Below are 16,305 nucleotides of genomic sequence, written 5' to 3'. Positions count from 1 at the left end.
ACACCTGGGGGATGGGCCAGAAATGGGAGAGAGCAGGGGCTGTAACCGCAGAGATAAAGGAGGGACGCGGGACCACTGAGAAGTAAACTCTAATCTGTCTCTTGGACTCTGGTATAGACACACGGGAAGGATGGTTACAGCCACCTCCCCAGGCAGAAGAGGTGCCTGAGGCTTTTTAAACAATTAACAAAATCATCCAAAGCGCAGCTGGTTTCACACACACTCAGCCTCACCCACAGCTGGGAGGCAGTTTGCATCGAGCTGAAAAGAAACAGAAGAGGGGAAACTGCTGCCTGGCAGAACCAAGCCTTGGGATTCTTCTGTGTCCAGATGTGCTAAGCAGCTGGCAGCCAAGCTCCCAAGTGCTGGTCTGTGTCTGCCCTCCCCTGGCAAGCAAATCCCCTCCTCTGGGTGTTACAGGCTGGACTTTGTCTGCCTGACTTTTAGCCAGGGAACTGCTCCCTGGGAGGCAAACGTGACGCCTCCTACACTGCTGAACCCAGCCCATTGCCTTATGGAAGAGGGAAGAAGGCCCTGGAAGCACTTAGCCCCTGGCTGGCTCTGTCTGTGGAAAAGAGGAAGCAGCAAAAATTTACAACTGGAGAATGTGGGTATCGATCCCACTGCCTCTCACATGCAAAGCGAGCGCTCTACCACTTGAGTTAATTCCCCTACCTCTGAAGAGTTTTTCTGCCCCACCCACCTTGTTCCAGAGCCCACAACGTCCCTTCTGATAAACCCTCATATAAAACTCAGCCAATCTCCAGAGAAGTTGCGGTTCCCTTTACAAGACTCTGCACAGCTCAGTTCTAATCAGTGGGTCTTCCCTAGAGCCTGGAACATCAACCACGGCAGCGTCGCTCTTACGCCCAGTGTAGACACGGCCTTAGAGTGTCACAAACCAGCACCAGACACATTCCTGGCTAGGACCAGTCCCTAAAGCTCAGTGCTAGTAAAAAACCCAAACACCCCCTGGCTACACCTACCCTGCAGACTTCTTGCTCAAGAACTGTTTTGTGCAAAAGGTCTTGCACAACAGTGTGTCTACACTCCCATGTGCTGTTGCACAAGAGAAGTGCTTTTCTGTAAAAGCGCCCATGGCAGTGTGGAGGTTCTCCTGCGCAGGAAAGCTCTGATGGCCATTTTAGCCATAGGGCTTTCTTGAGCAAGAAACCCCTGTTACCCATCCACACTGCCTCCTTGTGGATGAGTTCTTGCACAAGAGGGCTTATTCCTCATGGGGAGAGGAATAACCCTTGTGCAAGAAGCCCTGTTTTCTGATGCTGCACTATAAATTTACATGTGCAAGAACGTGCGTGCAATGTAGATGCTCTGCAAGTTTTTGCGCAAGAACTTCTCCTCTTGCACAAAAAGCCTGAAGTGTAGACGTAGCCCTGCAGTGTAGACACAGCCTGAGAGAGACAAGGAAAGGAAGTGGCCAGAGCCTCCCGCTATCAGGCTGGCCCTCAACAGGACGGGCACGTCTACACAGCACACTCACCTCCAAGTAACCTGTGCAGTGTGATTGGCTGCCCAGGGCCCCCGGGAGAAGGTCTGTGGGGAGTTTCCAAGGCAACAACAACATTTCATAATCTACACTCATGTGACTGATTTATTCCTCCACTAGCAAGTGTCTCTGAAGGGATAAGAAATGCAGGGCCCAGGTGCAGGGAGCCGGGTCACATTCTCCTGCCTGAGTCTCAGTCCTGGCTGAAGCCTGGCTACAGAGAGAAGAGGCCAATACAAATAGCCCCATGGCAGCGAGGGAGTCAGTACATGGGTGGGTGGAGCAGAGAGCTGGGCTCTAACTCACTAGGGGTGTGTCCCATAGCTCAGAATAAGCGATGCAATTGGGTAGGTTATTTCAAGTCAATTTTGAAATAGCTTATTTTGTAATTTGACGCTGGCTACACAGCACTTAGTTCCAAATAAATCGCTATTGCAAAATGTCCCTCGCTCCTTGCACCATGAGGTTTGCAGGGACGTCGGAATAGTGAGCCCGTTATGGTTTGAAATAAGGGGCTTGCTCTTAAGACACGTCTGTGTGATATGAGCACCACGTCCTAAACCTCCGAGCTAGCCGGCCCACGGGTGTCAGTCCCACAAGTGGCTCTTTCAAAAAGGAGCCTTAGGCTGCCACAGAGACGTTGTAGGGTCTGGAACAAGGTGGGTGGGGCAAAGGAAGCGTTCACATGCAGGGGAATTAGCTCAAGTGAGAAATCCCTTGCTTTGTATGCAAGAAGTAGTGGGATTGATGCCCATGTTCTCCAACTGCAGCTTTGTCCTGGTTCCTAGTTTTCACTGTCAGGGGCCCCCTTCTACTTCTTCTAACCTGCTCTCCTAAAAGAGACAGACCTGGCTCCCCTTTCTTTTCCCCCAGCAGTTGCCATGCTGCAAAGCAGAGAGTGGCAATATCAACCCCAACAGCCCACCAGGCTCTGTGGTGCAATGGAAAGCACGTTGGACTTCTAAGCTGCGTTGGTTAATGTGAGCCCAGCTAGACATTCAAAGGTTGTGGGTTTAAGTCCCACCAGAGTCACTTTAGCTGCTTCCTCATTTCCAGGATGCAGCTTTTACAGACCAGTCAGTCCTTAGGCTGACACTGGGGTGGGCTGGCATCCAGGCAATTCCCAGTAGACCCCAGTAAGGGTGGAGGGAAGGGCTAGGACTTGGGGTTTGGGACGGGGGTGGTTCTGAGAGGCTGCTGGTGCCGTTAGACCCTTTTGTCCCTCCATGTCTCCTACCACTGCTGTGCAACAGGCAGGCTATGTCTACACTGCACTGTTCTTCTGGAAAAAGAAGTATGTGAACACCAATTTGCATAGCTTTTTCTGCTTCTTTTTTTGGAAGAGGCTTTTCCAACATTTAGCCTGTGTACACTGGGCCAAATTTTGGGGAAAAATCATCTGTTTTGGAACATCCCTTCTGTCACATTACCGAATTGGAGGGAAGCAGCCAGATCGCTGCTGCACCCCTAGGTGGGGGTGTTGGCCCCAGAAATTGGTATGAAAGAGAGCCATGTGGGGTATTGAATGGGAGCTTGTTGTTTTCTGATCCTGTGTACACTGTTTATGTGAGTACATAATGTCTGTGTGTGTAGATCTTTAATCTGTGTGGAAGCTGAATATTTCTTGGAATGTGGTTAAGCATTGCTATGGACAGGCTGAGTAGTGAAGCCCTGTAGAACAATGGCACTTGATGGCCCAAGGACACACCTAAAGCAGGAGGGCGGACATCTAAGAGCGGCCAGCAGAGAGAGGCTGGGGACCAGGTGACCGGCTGAGACCAGAAGAGGCCAAGAAGGAGGTATAAAGAGGCCATGCGGTCGATGCCATTTTGTTCTCAGCTTAGCACTTCATCCCAGAGGCAGCACTGCAGGGATTGAAGAGCCCGGAAGACCTGTGAACCCATCCTGATCGTAGGATGTGCAATAAGAACTTTTAAACCAGCAGCTGTAACATCTCTGCTAGAGCCTGCATCGAGAACTGGGAGATTCGGTGCATGTAACGTACTGTACTTTAATAAACTTACTCTCGTGCTTTTCTTTCTTGTAATAATAAACCTTTAGATATAGATTCTAAAGGATTGGCCCAGCGTGATTTGTGGGTAAGGTCCAGAGGGTAAATTGACCAGGGATCTGTGGCTGGTTTCTTGGAACCGGACAGAACTTGTTTGGGGTAGGTGGGATTAGGTGCTAGGACCCCCCACCTGTGTATAAGACATGGGGCCATCTGGGGCACGGATATTGCTGGGGTGTCGGAGGGGTTTTCTCGGGAGGCTTCAGGCAGGTTGCTGAAGCGCTCTGTGGGACTGGTTTGTGGCCTGTGTGGAGAGGTCACCAGTCGGGGGCTGTAAGTAGCCCCAGATTCGAGCAGTTCGCCCTGAGCGGACGCCCTCAGCTGTGCCCAGACACGGCCCGGTCCGTCACACCTTCTTCTTCATAAAATGAAGTACACAGAGATACGAAAAAAGCATGTCTGCTCTTCCAAAAAATTTTATGGAAGAGCAGATGTGTTCTCTAGACTAAAGCAAGGTGCTGGCAACAAGAGATTGCGGCTGCCTCTTTTCCCTGGGTGTCAGTGCACCATGCTGGCCACCAGCCACCTTGACCAACCCTCAAACCAGCTGGATGAGCCAGCCCACGTCACAGTGAGTCACTAGTGGCCCTGTCAGAGAAGAGCCATTGGCAGCTGCAGAGACAGCCCTTCAGCTGCTGGACGCGCCTTTCTGAAAGGGCTATTTGTGGGCTGTGCTTTGTTTGGCTGGCTAGCTCAGTTGGTTAGTGCACGGAGCTAGTAATGCCAAGGTCATGGATTCAAACCCTGTGCTAGGCACAGATATGTTTGCTGTGGTGACTGTTCTATCCCCGCCGCTTAGCTGCCTGCTATGGACAGGGAAGCAGAAACAGGCAAAAGACTGCAAGCTTTTCAGGAAACAGGCCAGAAAACTGGTAGGAGGAGGCTCCAGCCTGCACAGACCCAGTGGCTGAAAGGCCCTTGGCCTGGCCTCCTTTCCCCAATAGGAGGGAAAACTCTTCTCTTCCCGCTCTTGTGGGGTCACCTTTGGGCCTGCTGGCTCAGCTGTTTAGAGCTTGATGCTAATAATGCCCAGGTCACAGGTACAAGCCCCATGCAGACCCCACAACAGCCAAATTAGTTTTGTTTCAGCTGCTCCCCATGAAAAGCGGTGAGAGGGAGCCCTTGGCTGTGGGACCCACTTGTGCCTGTTGTTCAGGGTTAAATAAGATCTCCCCCTGGAGGTCGCCTGTTCCCTTCCCACCTTGCATTGGCTGGGAATCAAATCAAGCAAGGGACAGCAAACACCAGGCACTGTCATTGTCTGGGCCACAGATAAAGACCCTCTTGGAGCTGTAGTCCCAGGAGGAGTCTCTGCAGGCCCTGCAGTCCATGCGGAGGAATGTGGACATTTATGGCTAAATGGCCGATTGTCTTGCAAAGAAAGGCCACCTCCCTCCTACCCCCGCATCCTAGACCAAGTCAGAGCCAAGGTCAAGGAATCGCAGCAGAGGTATGTGAGGGAGGAACCGCATGACTGTGCATGCTTTCGGAGAGGATGAAAAGCGGTGAGAGGCAGCCCACAGCGGCAGGACCCATTTGTGCCTGTTTTTTCAGGGTTCAAGTAAAACCTCAGCAAGGAGCTTTGATGCTCCCTCTTTACATTGCATTGGCTGGGAATCGAACCCAGGTCAACTGCTTGGAAGGCAGCTATGCTCACCACTATACCACCAATGCCTGCCTGCCAAAATGCTGGGAAAATTAGTGAGGGAAACCCATGTCTGCCATGAGGCTGGCCAGAGGCCAGAGGGTGCCCGTGTGGTTTGGGTAAAGCAGAACTTCTTGGCCATTAGGCAAAGACCAGAAGTGGTGATGCTGGAGTAGTGGCTGCCCTGCGCTCTCCGTGGTGTGAGGAGCTGGGCGGGAGAGGAGTCCCAGAGGTTGTTGGGTGGGAGAGTAGAGTTTATCAGACTCTGGGCTAAGCTCTAGAGCAGCCAAGGGAGAGGTGGGGAAGTGACTTCTGGATACTTTTTGTGGCCCAAGGATGCGGAACAAGAGCGTCCTTGTGCTTTTTGCCGTAAAGTGTTGTTTCTGGGTCCTTTGCCTAAGATCGAGCACGTCTGCCTTCCAGAGAGCCATGTCTCAGGCACAACCCCCAGAGACCCCTCCAGGGACACATCACAGGACCAAGCACGGGGCAGCAAACACTGGGCACTGTCAGTGTCTGGGCCAGAGATAAAGACCCTCTTGGAGCTGTGATCCGATGGGGAGTCTCTGCAGGCCCAGCAGTCCAGGGGGAGGAATGCGGACATTTATAAACATAAAAACATAAGAACGGCCATACTGGGTCAGATCAAAGGTCCGTCTAGCCCAGTGTCCTGTCTGCCGACAGTGGCCAGCACTAGGTGCTCCAGAGGGGGAGGACTGAAGACGACGATCAAGCGGTTTGTCTCCTGCCATCCGTCTCCAGCCTCTGACAAACAGAGGCCAGGGACACCATTTTATCCCCTGGCTAATAGCTTTTATGGACCTAACCTCCATGAAATTATCTAACATATGGCCCAATGGCTGATGGCCTTGCAGAGAAAGGCCACCTCCCCCCTCCTGCATCCTAGACCAAGTCAGACCCAAGGTCAACTAATTGCGGGAGGGGTGTGTGAGAGCCCGTGAGGGCAGGTCCCGCTCTGGGGAAGCACCGCAGCACTGTGCATACTGTGAGGAACTGGACCGAATCCCGGGGCGTGGGGAGCCCCTGTCTCCAGGGATAGTTGTGGAGTCTGGGATGGAGACACCTGGGAAGCAGCAGCTGCAGCTTCAGGATGACAACGCTGATGTCCTGCAGCTCCAGGGGATGCAGGAGGACTCCCAAACGTCTTCAGGCAGCGGGGAGGGAACATCAGGTGAGTGCTGGGAGGTTGCAACACCCAGGACATGTCTACACTTGCAGTCTCCTTCAGGAGAGGGATCCAAATGGAGACATTCAAAATTGTAAATGAAACCGGGATTTAAATATCCCGCGCTCTATTTGCATAATCGCGTCTGGGTGCTGTTTCAAAATACTTTATTATGAAATAAAAAACACTGTTTAGATGCAGTTATTTGGGGAGAAAACCCTTCTTCTGAAATAACCCTTAAACACTCCCCTCTGGTCTGGACCTAACAGCAGTGTCAGTGTTTGCTAGTCGGGGCTCTGCACAGCACCTGCACAGAGGGAGATGGCAACTGCGGGACGCCCTGGCCAACTGTCCCAATGTCTCACAGCAGAAAAGAAAACAAAAGAGGCCAATGCAAACAGCCCCCTGGCAGCGAGGGAGTCAGCACGTCGGTGGGTGGGGCAGGGAGCTGGGGGCAGAGCTGGGCTCTAACTCGCTGGGTGACCTTGGCCCATTCAGTGAATCTCTCCCTGGCTCTATGGCCCTGTCTGTACAGCAGGGACAGCAACACTCACAGGCCCTGCAGGAGGGGGCTGGTTTAATGCTTTACCCCATGGCCCAGCAATGAGCCCCCAAGCTTGCCCTGTGTGCTGGAAGCCAGGTTTGCTGTGTGAATTCTGTGGGGCGGGTGAGGTCAGGCCTGAGCACTGGGATTATTTACCAGTTTCCCTTATCCTGGGACACTGCTGACTTCACAGCTGTGATGGCCGAGTGGTTAAGGCGTTGGACTAGAAATCCAATAGGGTTTCCCTGCGCAGGTTCAAATCCTGCTCACAGCGCGGCCTGTGTTTTGGCCACGCCCTAACCAGGGCAACAAGCTGCACAACCCCTAAGCCACTCTCCCTGTCCCCAGTCAATCCCTTTCTGCGCCTTCCGAGAGAGACACGGCGCATGGTACCTCGTTATGGGTCCCTGGGCTCTAGGGAAACGCTCAGCTCCTGCAGCCTCTGCCCATGGCTCAGCCCTACCCTTGGGGGCTGCCCTGCTCCAGTGTGTGATAGGAGTTGAGTGAGAGGATGGAGCGTCTGGGCCTGCCCCCAAAGGTCCATCCATGAAGGGCAGAAATGTTGGGGATATGATGTGGGTTACTTCTCCCGAGCCGCACAGCGCCCCCCCCATGTTGGGAGGAAAGGGTCTAGAGAAGTATTGGGGGGGGGTCTTGTTCCCTGCTATTGCTCTGCCTTGGGCAAAGAATTAGTTACAGAATATTTGTCCAAGTTTATGTACAGAAAAAAACTGACAAGCATGTTTCTGTGGGGTGGTGGTTATCGTGTTTGCTTAATGTGCAAAAGGCTCCTGGTTCAAAGCCGAGCAAAAAGTGGGAACGGGGGTTCTGCTCCTATTTGTGGCTCCCCAGGTAAACACCCTGCTGCTTGGGATAAGCCCAACTCCCAGGTTGAGTAAAGCAAGGAACAACAGGAGCCCTGTCCTAGAAAGGGAGGGGCCAGTGTGTGTGAGTGCATGGCCCAGACAGACAGCCCCAGGGTGCAAGGACAGAGCTGCCTGAAGTCTCTAGTGGCCCTGAGGGGGGGAAACATGGGTGTTAGCAACATGCTCATGTGGTGCCATGTTCCAGCACTGCCAACAGGGAGTGTTTTTTGTGGTGTCACCTGATTCCCCCCAACTGTAGCCCTTGTACCTGCCCTGTGGCAGGATAGAGCCCCAGGATGCAGCTCATCTCCCCTTTTCTCCTGCAGTGCAGGTTGTGAGAACAGCTCTAAGCAAAACCATCAACTTGAAGTAATTAGCCCCTATGGGAGCATGCCAAAGCCTGGGATTGAACCAGGGACCTTTAGATCTTCAGTCTAACGCTCTCCCCACTGAGCTACTTTGGCTGTGATAAGAGTCCTGTGTGGCCTGTAATTCTCTGTCCAGGATGTTTTGCCGCATGTCATCATGCCCTCCCCAGGAAGGCGAGACTGGCCTTTCCACAGCGCCCCTCCCCCACAGCCCAGAGCCAAGGTTCCCTCTAAGCCAGGCCTGGGCAATACAGGCCAGCGGGCTGGATCCAGCCCATGAAGCCACCCAACATGGCAGCAAGAAGCCTCAGGCAGATTCCCTGCTCACCCTGCCCCCACGCACAGCTGAGAGAAGGGGCTGCTGGGCCCTTTGTGTCTCTCAGCTGCAGAGGAAAAGGCTTCATGCCTGGTCCCTGCTCCAGGCTTGTTTGTGGCCAATGGGAGCTGCCTGCTTGAAGCCCTGGCCAGTCCCCACAAGCTCTTATTCACCCAGGCGTGTGACCTGTACCCCCTGCGCACGGAAGGGGCTGCCTGAGAAATGTGCTTGGCTGCTGGGAGTGTCTGCCACTGGCACCCCAGCCCCTCCCTTCCCTCAGGCCACTGGCCCTCCCTGTGATGGAAAAGGGCAAAGACTTGGCAGATTTCATTAATACAGATGAGGCTGGTTTCCTTGACTGGGAATTGAACCCAGGCCTCAGTAGTGAAAGCACTGAATCCTAGCCACTAGACCATAAGGGACACATGAACATGGGTCTCTCCTTAACTACACTAGCCTGACACGGGTCCATTTTCCATTGCCCAGAGGGGACAAGACCAGAAACCAAACAGAACATCAGAACAGCCAGACTGGGCCATGCCAGTTGCCCAACTAGCCCAGGATCCTGTCTCAGGACAGCAGCCAATTTCATTGCCCAGTGAGAAGCACCTGATGCCCACATACCCTGACTCTCTATGGCTGCAGGAGCTGCAGTGGTTGCTCCCTCAGGCTCTCTAGGCCCTGACCTGACCCCCTGAGGGAATCACAAGGGTGTGTGGTGCTGGCTGTCTTGTCCCAGCAATTGCAGTCAGAGCCCTGCCTTGCCAGTGCCAGCAGCCTCTGCAGGGGCTCCAGGCTTGTGGTTTCCTTCTTCCCAATACCCCTCCCCAATCAGCCTTTTCCTGAACTAGCAGTTCCATGGGTGGCCAGGAGAGGCCTCTTCTGTGTCCCAGAAGGGCATAAGTAAATGTGAGCAAAGGTTACAACAAGGCATCACTGGGACTTGAACCCATGATCTCCTGTTTATGAGGCAAGTGCTTTAGCCAGCTAAGCCATGGTGCCCTCCTCCAAAGTGTCTTTAAAATGGCTCTTTATGTTTCCAGACAACACTTTTGACTCCCAAAGTGCAGCCGTTCCCCACTTCCCTCCAGCCATCGAGCCCAGGCAGTTTCTGGCCCCCTGGGCACAGAAAGCTACAGCTCAGTGGGCAGGGGGCTTTGGCTTCCTTGCCCATGGGATGCTGTTGCAGGAAGGGCTGCTCAGCAGCGCTGGGGTTCACCTGTTGAGGAAGGGAAGAGTATTTGGGTGCAGACTGGCTAACCTAGTGAGGAGGCTTTAAACTAGGTTTGATGGGGCAGGTGCCCAAAGCCCAGAGATAAGTGAACAACATGGACACCTGGGGGATACCAGGGCACAGACAGGAGAAGATGGGAGTGAATCCTGCTACCTCTGCCATGGCTTGGCCCAGGAGGGCTGGGGTTTAGCAGCTTTTCACCCCAGCTTTGTGGGAGGCCAAGTAGGAAGGGGCTTCTGGAGGCTCATAGCCCCCTGGCCTGCTGTGTCTTTGGAAAGGGGGGAAGAGGACACATACCTCTCGCTGGGGAACAGGGCGCTTGGATCCCTCTCGTTCCTGGAGAAAATGAAACAGTCTGAGCATTTTGCAGAGAACGGACCAGTCCCTGGAGAGATGGAAATGGGGCCGTTCCTTGTGGGGAAAGAAGTGGGTGTGTTGGGAGTGGGGTTCGAGTTCAAACCTCTCCACAGAGCAGAACCCCACAGTAGGGGCAAGAAAGAGCCTTGAGTCAGGCAGTGGAGAACACTTGGCTCCTGTTACCCTGAGATGGGATATTAGGAACGTTTTTGCAGGCAGCCTGGCTAGCTCAGTAGGTAGAGCATGAGACTCTTAATCTCAGGGTCATGGGTTCAAGCCCCATGCTGGGCAGTGCCCTTCTTTAACTCACATTCTCAGCCTGTGAGCAATTGGCTCTCACTTTTCACCAGGGTTTTAGAAAGAAAAAGTCTAGTCCTGGGGTCAAGCTTTAGGAGAACCAGAGAGAGAACCACCTGCAATTTCCATCTTCTGAGGAAAAGGGAAGAGGATTTTCTTCTCCTCAGTTCTAGCCACATCAGCCCAGGGGGGAGAAAAAATAACCCTCCGCCTGCTGATTGTCCCCCGTCAGCTTCTGTAGCTTCACCTCTTTCCACAACAGCTCCAGCTTTGAGCTACAAATCTCAAGGGGCTGGTGAGGAAATTAGGTGGTTCCCTGAGAACAAGAGGTGGAGTGTTCACAAGGAGCATCTCCCTCCCCTGCAGACCAGGGTATTAGAAAGAGCTAGAAACAGAACAGTCAGACAAGTTCCACCTATTGAAATGTGTTTCTGTGGTGTAGTGGTTATCGTGTTTGCCTAACACACAAAAGGTTCCTGGTTCAAAGCCAGGCAGAAACACAGGGTCTTCTCTTATTGTGGTGCCCAGGTAACTGCAGCTGCTGCTGACCAGCCTGTTGATGAGCCCAACGCTCATGTGACAGAGGGGGGGTAACGTCAGCTGATAATGCCCCTGGGTGCCAACCTGGGGAAGCCAGATAAATTAGGCCAGGCAGCTGCTTGTGCCTTGGCCTCCCCTGCCCTGGGAAGCTGGTGCATTGGGCTGGCTCTGCCTGCTGCCTCCCTTGTGTGACTCTTCCCCTCTCCCCCAAAAAAAGCAGAAGAAAAAGCTGCACAAATTGGGTTTTGAAATGTGCGTAGCTTTTCCCAGAAGAGCAGTGTAGGGCAGACATAGCCTGAGTGTTGCTCAGCACTGGTAGGAGACAGGGAGGGATAAAATGATCTAACGGCACCTGAAGCCTTTCAGAACAACTCCCAGCCCCAACCGCAAGAACCAGCCCTTCCCTCCATCCTCACTGGGGTCTGCTGTGAACTGTCTGGACTCAGGCACACCCCAGTTTCACCCTAAGGGTTGCCTGTTCTGTAAAAGCTGCACCCTGGAAATGAGAAAGCAGCTAAAGTGACACTCGTGGGACTTGAACCCACAAACTTTGAATGTCTAGCTGGGCTCACATGAATCACTGCAGCTTAAAATAGTGATAGAAAAGTAGCCATGTTAGTCTAGGGTAGCTGAAACAAAATACAGAAAAAAACCAGTTTCTTGCCATTTCAACCAGAAAGGACATTATCTCAATGACTTAATTACCTGCATCCTGCTTCAAAAGCCTTTTAAAACTGCACTTTCAAGGGAATCCTCTGAACTGTTATTCATGCTAAAATTCGACACTTTACGGCGGGGTCCTAACAAAGACTCTAGTTATCTTACCCATTACAAAGATAGCTTCCCCAATTATCACCTCTAATATCATTAGCTCACAGACATTTACCTTCCCCCCCCCCCCCCCCGCATCCCCGTTCTGTTCTGAAATTTGATTTCTCCTTTTCATATGTGTTCGGTTTTTTTAATCGTATCCTTTGCTATATATGGTGGTGACAATTTTCTTCCACTATTTGATCTGAGGAAGTGGGTCCGGCCCACGAAAGCTCATCATCTAATAAACCATCTTGTGAGTCTTTAAAGTGCTACATAGTCCTGTATTTTGTTGCAGCTTAAAAGTCCAACATGCTTTTCATTGCACCACAGAGCCTGATATCTCCACTCTCTGCTTTGCAGCATGGCAATTTCTGGTGGCAAAGAAAGGGGAGCCAGGTCTGTCTCTTTTGGGAGAGCAGGTAGGAAGAGGGAGGGGGCCACTGAGCCCCTGACAGTGAAAATAAGGGATAAGAGCTGAGCTGTAGTTGGAGAATGTGGGCATCAATCCCACTGCCTCTCACATGCTAAGCGCTCTACCACTTGAGCTAATTCCACTGCTGCATTTACAGAAGCCTTCTTGGAGGCACTACCCTTCTCCACAGCGACGTCTGGCATCTAGGTCAGTTAGTCGTGGGAAAGGAGAAGGCTCCGAAAAGGCCTCAAGGGCAACTCTCAAGGAGACTCCCAGCAACAAAGCCATGGGGGGCTCTGAGATGGCCCCTGCCCTGCAGCCTGTCCCACCTGGCCATTGTCATGGACTCTCTGTGAGGTCATCACCTCCCAACCTCCTTTAGCCAATAAGCTGAGGGGCTGCAAAAGGCCCTTGTGATGTCACTGCCACACCCACCCCTGCCCTCCAGGGCTAATGTCCTGCCCCAGGCAGCCCCTTTGCATGGCTGAGCTGCTCCCAGGGGTGAAAGTGACACATTTCTCACAGGGAGTCCTGGGAGATGAAGTAGCTGGAGGGAGCCAGGAGAGCAGAGGCCAGCCTGAGAGCTGAGAGTCAGAGGTGCCCACTGCACTTTCACACCGCAGGTCCCATGGTGTAAGGGGCAGCACTCAGGGCTCTGAATCCTGCAAACTGCAATTTCCATCTTCTGAGGAGAAGGGAAGAGGATTTTCTTCTCCTCAGTTCTAGCCACATCAGCCCAGGGGGGAGAAAAAATAACCCTCCGCCCGCTGATTGTCCCCTGCACCTTCTGGCGCAAGAGCCTCTTCCACAACAATGGTGGCTCATTAGAAATGCAAATGAGGCTCACCCTCTCCCTTGGCCACTTGCCACTGCTCCTACCAGCCAGCCACCAGCCACTCCATCCAGCCACCCCATCCATGCTGCTGTGGGTGCCAGTGTCTCACCACACTGTGAAGTCAGACCAGAGACGGACACTGTCAGTAAACACTCATATCGGAAACGCTCCTCTGGATGCTGGGCCCACCAGAGCCGTGTGCCGCTGCCATCTGCCTGCTCCGTGGACGTCTTCCCATTGCAGAGTGTGCGCTGAGCCAGACTGTGACTAGACAGCCCGTCTCTGGGCACCCAGGGGCTACGTCTACACTGCAGGCTTCTTGCTCAAGAATGGCCGTTCTTGCACATAAACTTGAGGAACATCTACACTGCACGCGCGTTCTTGTGCAACTAAATTTACAGCAAAACGTAGGAAAAGAGGGCTTCTTGCGCAAGAGGTATTCCTCTCCCCATGCACAAGAAGGTCGTATGAATGGGCAACAGGGTTTTTTTGTGCAAGAAATCCCTATGGCTAAAATGGCCATCAGAGCTTTCTTGCACAAGAGAGTGTGCACACTGCCACGGACATTCTTGCCCAGAAGCACATGGCAATGTGGACGTACTCTTGCACAAGACATTTTGCGCAGGAACTCTTGCACAAAACAGTTCTTGTGTAATAAGCCTGCAGCGTAGATGTAGTCAAGGGCTGTTTTGGTTTGTTACGAGCACTGAGCTTTGTACAACAGCCCAGGGAACATTGTGAAAAGCCAAAACCTTCCTACCCTGGGTGTCCCTGGCCAGCCAGCGAGTGGCACAACGGTTCCTGGCAGTGACGGCTTTGGGTAATTGGTAACAATCCCTTACAGCTCAGATGAGGTGGCCGAGTGGTTAAGGCGATGGACTGCTAATCCATTGTGCTCTGCACGCATGGGTTCAAATCCCATCCTCATTGGATGTTTGCAGCCCTTCCTCTTGCTTCTCCCAGCTCTCTCTTCAGTTCAATGCCAGCCTCTCCTGTACCCCTGCCTGCCCCAACCCCTCCCACTGCAGCCTGAGGAAAGGGGAAATCTCCACAGAGACACTCCCAGCTGGGACCCTCAATCCCTTTTGCCCTCAAGGGGAAACCTCACAAAGGAGATTCCAGGCAGCCAGGCCATGGGGGTCTCTGAGATGCCCCAGCCCTGCTGCCTGTCCCACCTGGCTGTTGCCATGGCCCCTCTGTGAGGTCACTGCCTCCCAGCCAATGAGCTGAGGTGCTGTAAAAGTTCCTTGTGATGTCACTGCTGCCTCTCAGGGCTCATGTCCTGCCCCTGGGCAGCCCCTTGGCATGTGTGAGCTGCTCCCCCTCTGCCCCTGTCACTCAGGGCTGGTTCTGGGGCTCACACAGGGAACATCAGAGGCTGCTCAGGGGGCCACATGCCCCCAAGGTCACCTTTTAAATGTCAGGGCAAGCCAGGATCTACCCCGTCCCTTCCCCAAGACCCCACCCCTTTGCTGAGCCCCTGCCCGCCCCAAACCTTTCCATGGACTCTTGGTTACTAATGGACACTCGCCACTAATGACATAATCACACCCCAGCCATTTTGCTAGGGCTGCAGCTGGGGAGAAAAGTTTCATTTAAATCATTAAATAGATTAAGCGTTTGAACTGTCTCATGTTAGTTGATCAAACTTCATTTTAAAGAAAGGGAAAACATTATGGCCAGCACACAAGGTTTCAATGTTGCTTTATTTATGGCAGGGGTGGGGAACCTTTTCTGGGTCGGGAGCCACTGACCCACAGAAAAATCAGGGACCACAAAAGTGAGACACAAAGAAACTCCTCCAAAGGCCCCCAGCCCTCTGTGATATGGCCCCCAACTCAGACACCTCACTCCTCTGGCGTTCCAGCCCCATGGCGTGAGGGGAAGGGACAGGCAGGACTGTGGTTCACATTTACATTTCTGGGGCTACAGAACTAGTGGATTTTGTGAACCTGCTTAATCTATTGGCTTTCTAATCGAAAACCTGAACCACTCAGCCGCCTCAGCTCTGATCTGAGCAGTGCCAGAGGGCAGGGGAAACTGGTAACTAACCCCAGTGCCCAGGGCTGACGGCACCTGCCCCACAGAATTCACACATCAAACCTGGCTCCCCGAGCACAGGGAGAGTTGGGGGCTCATTGCTGGGCCGTGGGGTGAAGCATTAAACCAGCCCCCTCCTGTGGGGCTGTGAGTGTTGCTGTCCCTGCTGTACAGACAGGGCCATGGAGACAGGGAGAGATTCACTGAACAGGCCAAGGTCGCCTAGTGAGTTAGAGCCAAGATCTGCCCCCAGCTCTCTGCCCCACCCACCGACGTGCTGACTCCCTCGCTGCCATGGGGCTGTTTGCATTGGCCTCTTCTCCCTGGAACCAGGTTTAAGCCACAGCTGAGGCTCTGGGCAGGGGGCTGGGTATGGGGGGTCTGAGAGTGGGAGGGGGAGCGTGTGTTCCTCTGGTTCAGCTTTTCCCTTTATTCTAGCCCAGCAATTACCCTGCTGCAAAGCAGAGAGAAGAGATGAGGGTTGCTGTGAGCTGGGGTGCAATAGTCAGGGTCTTGGACTTCTAAGTGTGACACTATTTCAGTGTCATTTAGCTGGAATATGAGTATGTGACTCCAGGCTTTACAGATAATTGCTGCTGCTCTTCAGTCTGGCTGCAAAAGAAAGCTTTAGCTTAGACCTACTGAATAGCTACAGGCCTTCCAATAGGGTTACAGAGAAACCATATTGTTACAGAAGACCTTTCCAGGCCAAAGATAGAAGGAAACCCTCAGGGGTGCTTCTAGACTAAGGTTCATTCAATTGGTTTGTTTTTTTGTAGACCTGACCCTTCCACACCCCTAGAGACTCTGGAACAAAGAAGACACATGAGAAGAACCCAACTTTCTTCCTTTTGCTGTGACATGGATGGATCTAGATCAGGTTTCACTGAAGGGGTCTGTCTGCATGTGAAGTACCTGTGACAGCCTCTGTGCACCTCTGCCCCTCATCAGCAATGCCACCTACTTGGGGGGGAGCGATTGCCCTGAGACTTGCAGAAAGGACAACCTGGACAAAGAAGACATACTCAGGCACCCTTTGATAGCTCAGCTGGTAGAGCGGAGGACTGTAGCGTGTGTTTGGCAAGTGATCCTTAGGTCGCCGGTTCAACTCCAGCTCAAAGGAGCCATTCTTTTCCCTCCAGCCTGGCCTTAGCAGAAGACAACGAAGGTGGTTACCTTGTGTCCATGTCTTCAGAACCCTGCACTGCAATTGACAAAACAATGGTGGGGAGGAGCTGCCAATCACATTTCTTGGGCTGTGCAGGTTCTGTCCA

At 52.9% G+C, this 16,305-nt stretch overlaps 8 non-coding genes across 8 annotated transcripts; 6 read left to right on the top strand and 2 right to left on the bottom strand.

The window, feature by feature from the left end:
* The first annotated feature begins 2,434 nt into the window (after positions 1–2,434).
* TRNAR-UCU (transfer RNA arginine (anticodon UCU)) lies at positions 2,435–2,539 on the top strand. The gene is made up of 2 exons: positions 2,435–2,471; positions 2,504–2,539. It is a non-coding gene; the product is annotated as a tRNA-Arg (tRNA).
* A 2,641-nt stretch (positions 2,540–5,180) lies between these two features.
* Positions 5,181–5,252, bottom strand: TRNAG-UCC (transfer RNA glycine (anticodon UCC)). The gene has a single exon. It is a non-coding gene; the product is annotated as a tRNA-Gly (tRNA).
* A 1,893-nt stretch (positions 5,253–7,145) lies between these two features.
* On the top strand, positions 7,146–7,227 carry TRNAS-AGA (transfer RNA serine (anticodon AGA)). Its single transcript has one exon. It is a non-coding gene; the product is annotated as a tRNA-Ser (tRNA).
* A 983-nt stretch (positions 7,228–8,210) lies between these two features.
* Positions 8,211–8,283, bottom strand: TRNAF-GAA (transfer RNA phenylalanine (anticodon GAA)). The gene has a single exon. It is a non-coding gene; the product is annotated as a tRNA-Phe (tRNA).
* Positions 8,284–10,312: 2,029 nt separating this feature from the next.
* TRNAK-CUU (transfer RNA lysine (anticodon CUU)) lies at positions 10,313–10,385 on the top strand. The gene has a single exon. It is a non-coding gene; the product is annotated as a tRNA-Lys (tRNA).
* A 433-nt stretch (positions 10,386–10,818) lies between these two features.
* TRNAV-AAC (transfer RNA valine (anticodon AAC)) lies at positions 10,819–10,891 on the top strand. The gene has a single exon. It is a non-coding gene; the product is annotated as a tRNA-Val (tRNA).
* A 2,948-nt stretch (positions 10,892–13,839) lies between these two features.
* TRNAS-GCU (transfer RNA serine (anticodon GCU)) lies at positions 13,840–13,921 on the top strand. The gene has a single exon. It is a non-coding gene; the product is annotated as a tRNA-Ser (tRNA).
* Positions 13,922–16,064: 2,143 nt separating this feature from the next.
* Positions 16,065–16,154, top strand: TRNAY-GUA (transfer RNA tyrosine (anticodon GUA)). The gene is given in 2 exon segments: positions 16,065–16,101; positions 16,119–16,154. It is a non-coding gene; the product is annotated as a tRNA-Tyr (tRNA).
* Positions 16,155–16,305: the final 151 nt, after the last annotated feature.

Source organism: Pelodiscus sinensis, chromosome 31 (genome assembly GCF_049634645.1).
Source record: "Pelodiscus sinensis isolate JC-2024 chromosome 31, ASM4963464v1, whole genome shotgun sequence".
In the NCBI taxonomy this organism is placed as follows: Eukaryota; Metazoa; Chordata; order Testudines; family Trionychidae; genus Pelodiscus; species Pelodiscus sinensis.
Note: the sequence above shows the minus strand (reverse complement) of the source record. Positions and strands in the feature narration are given on the sequence as shown.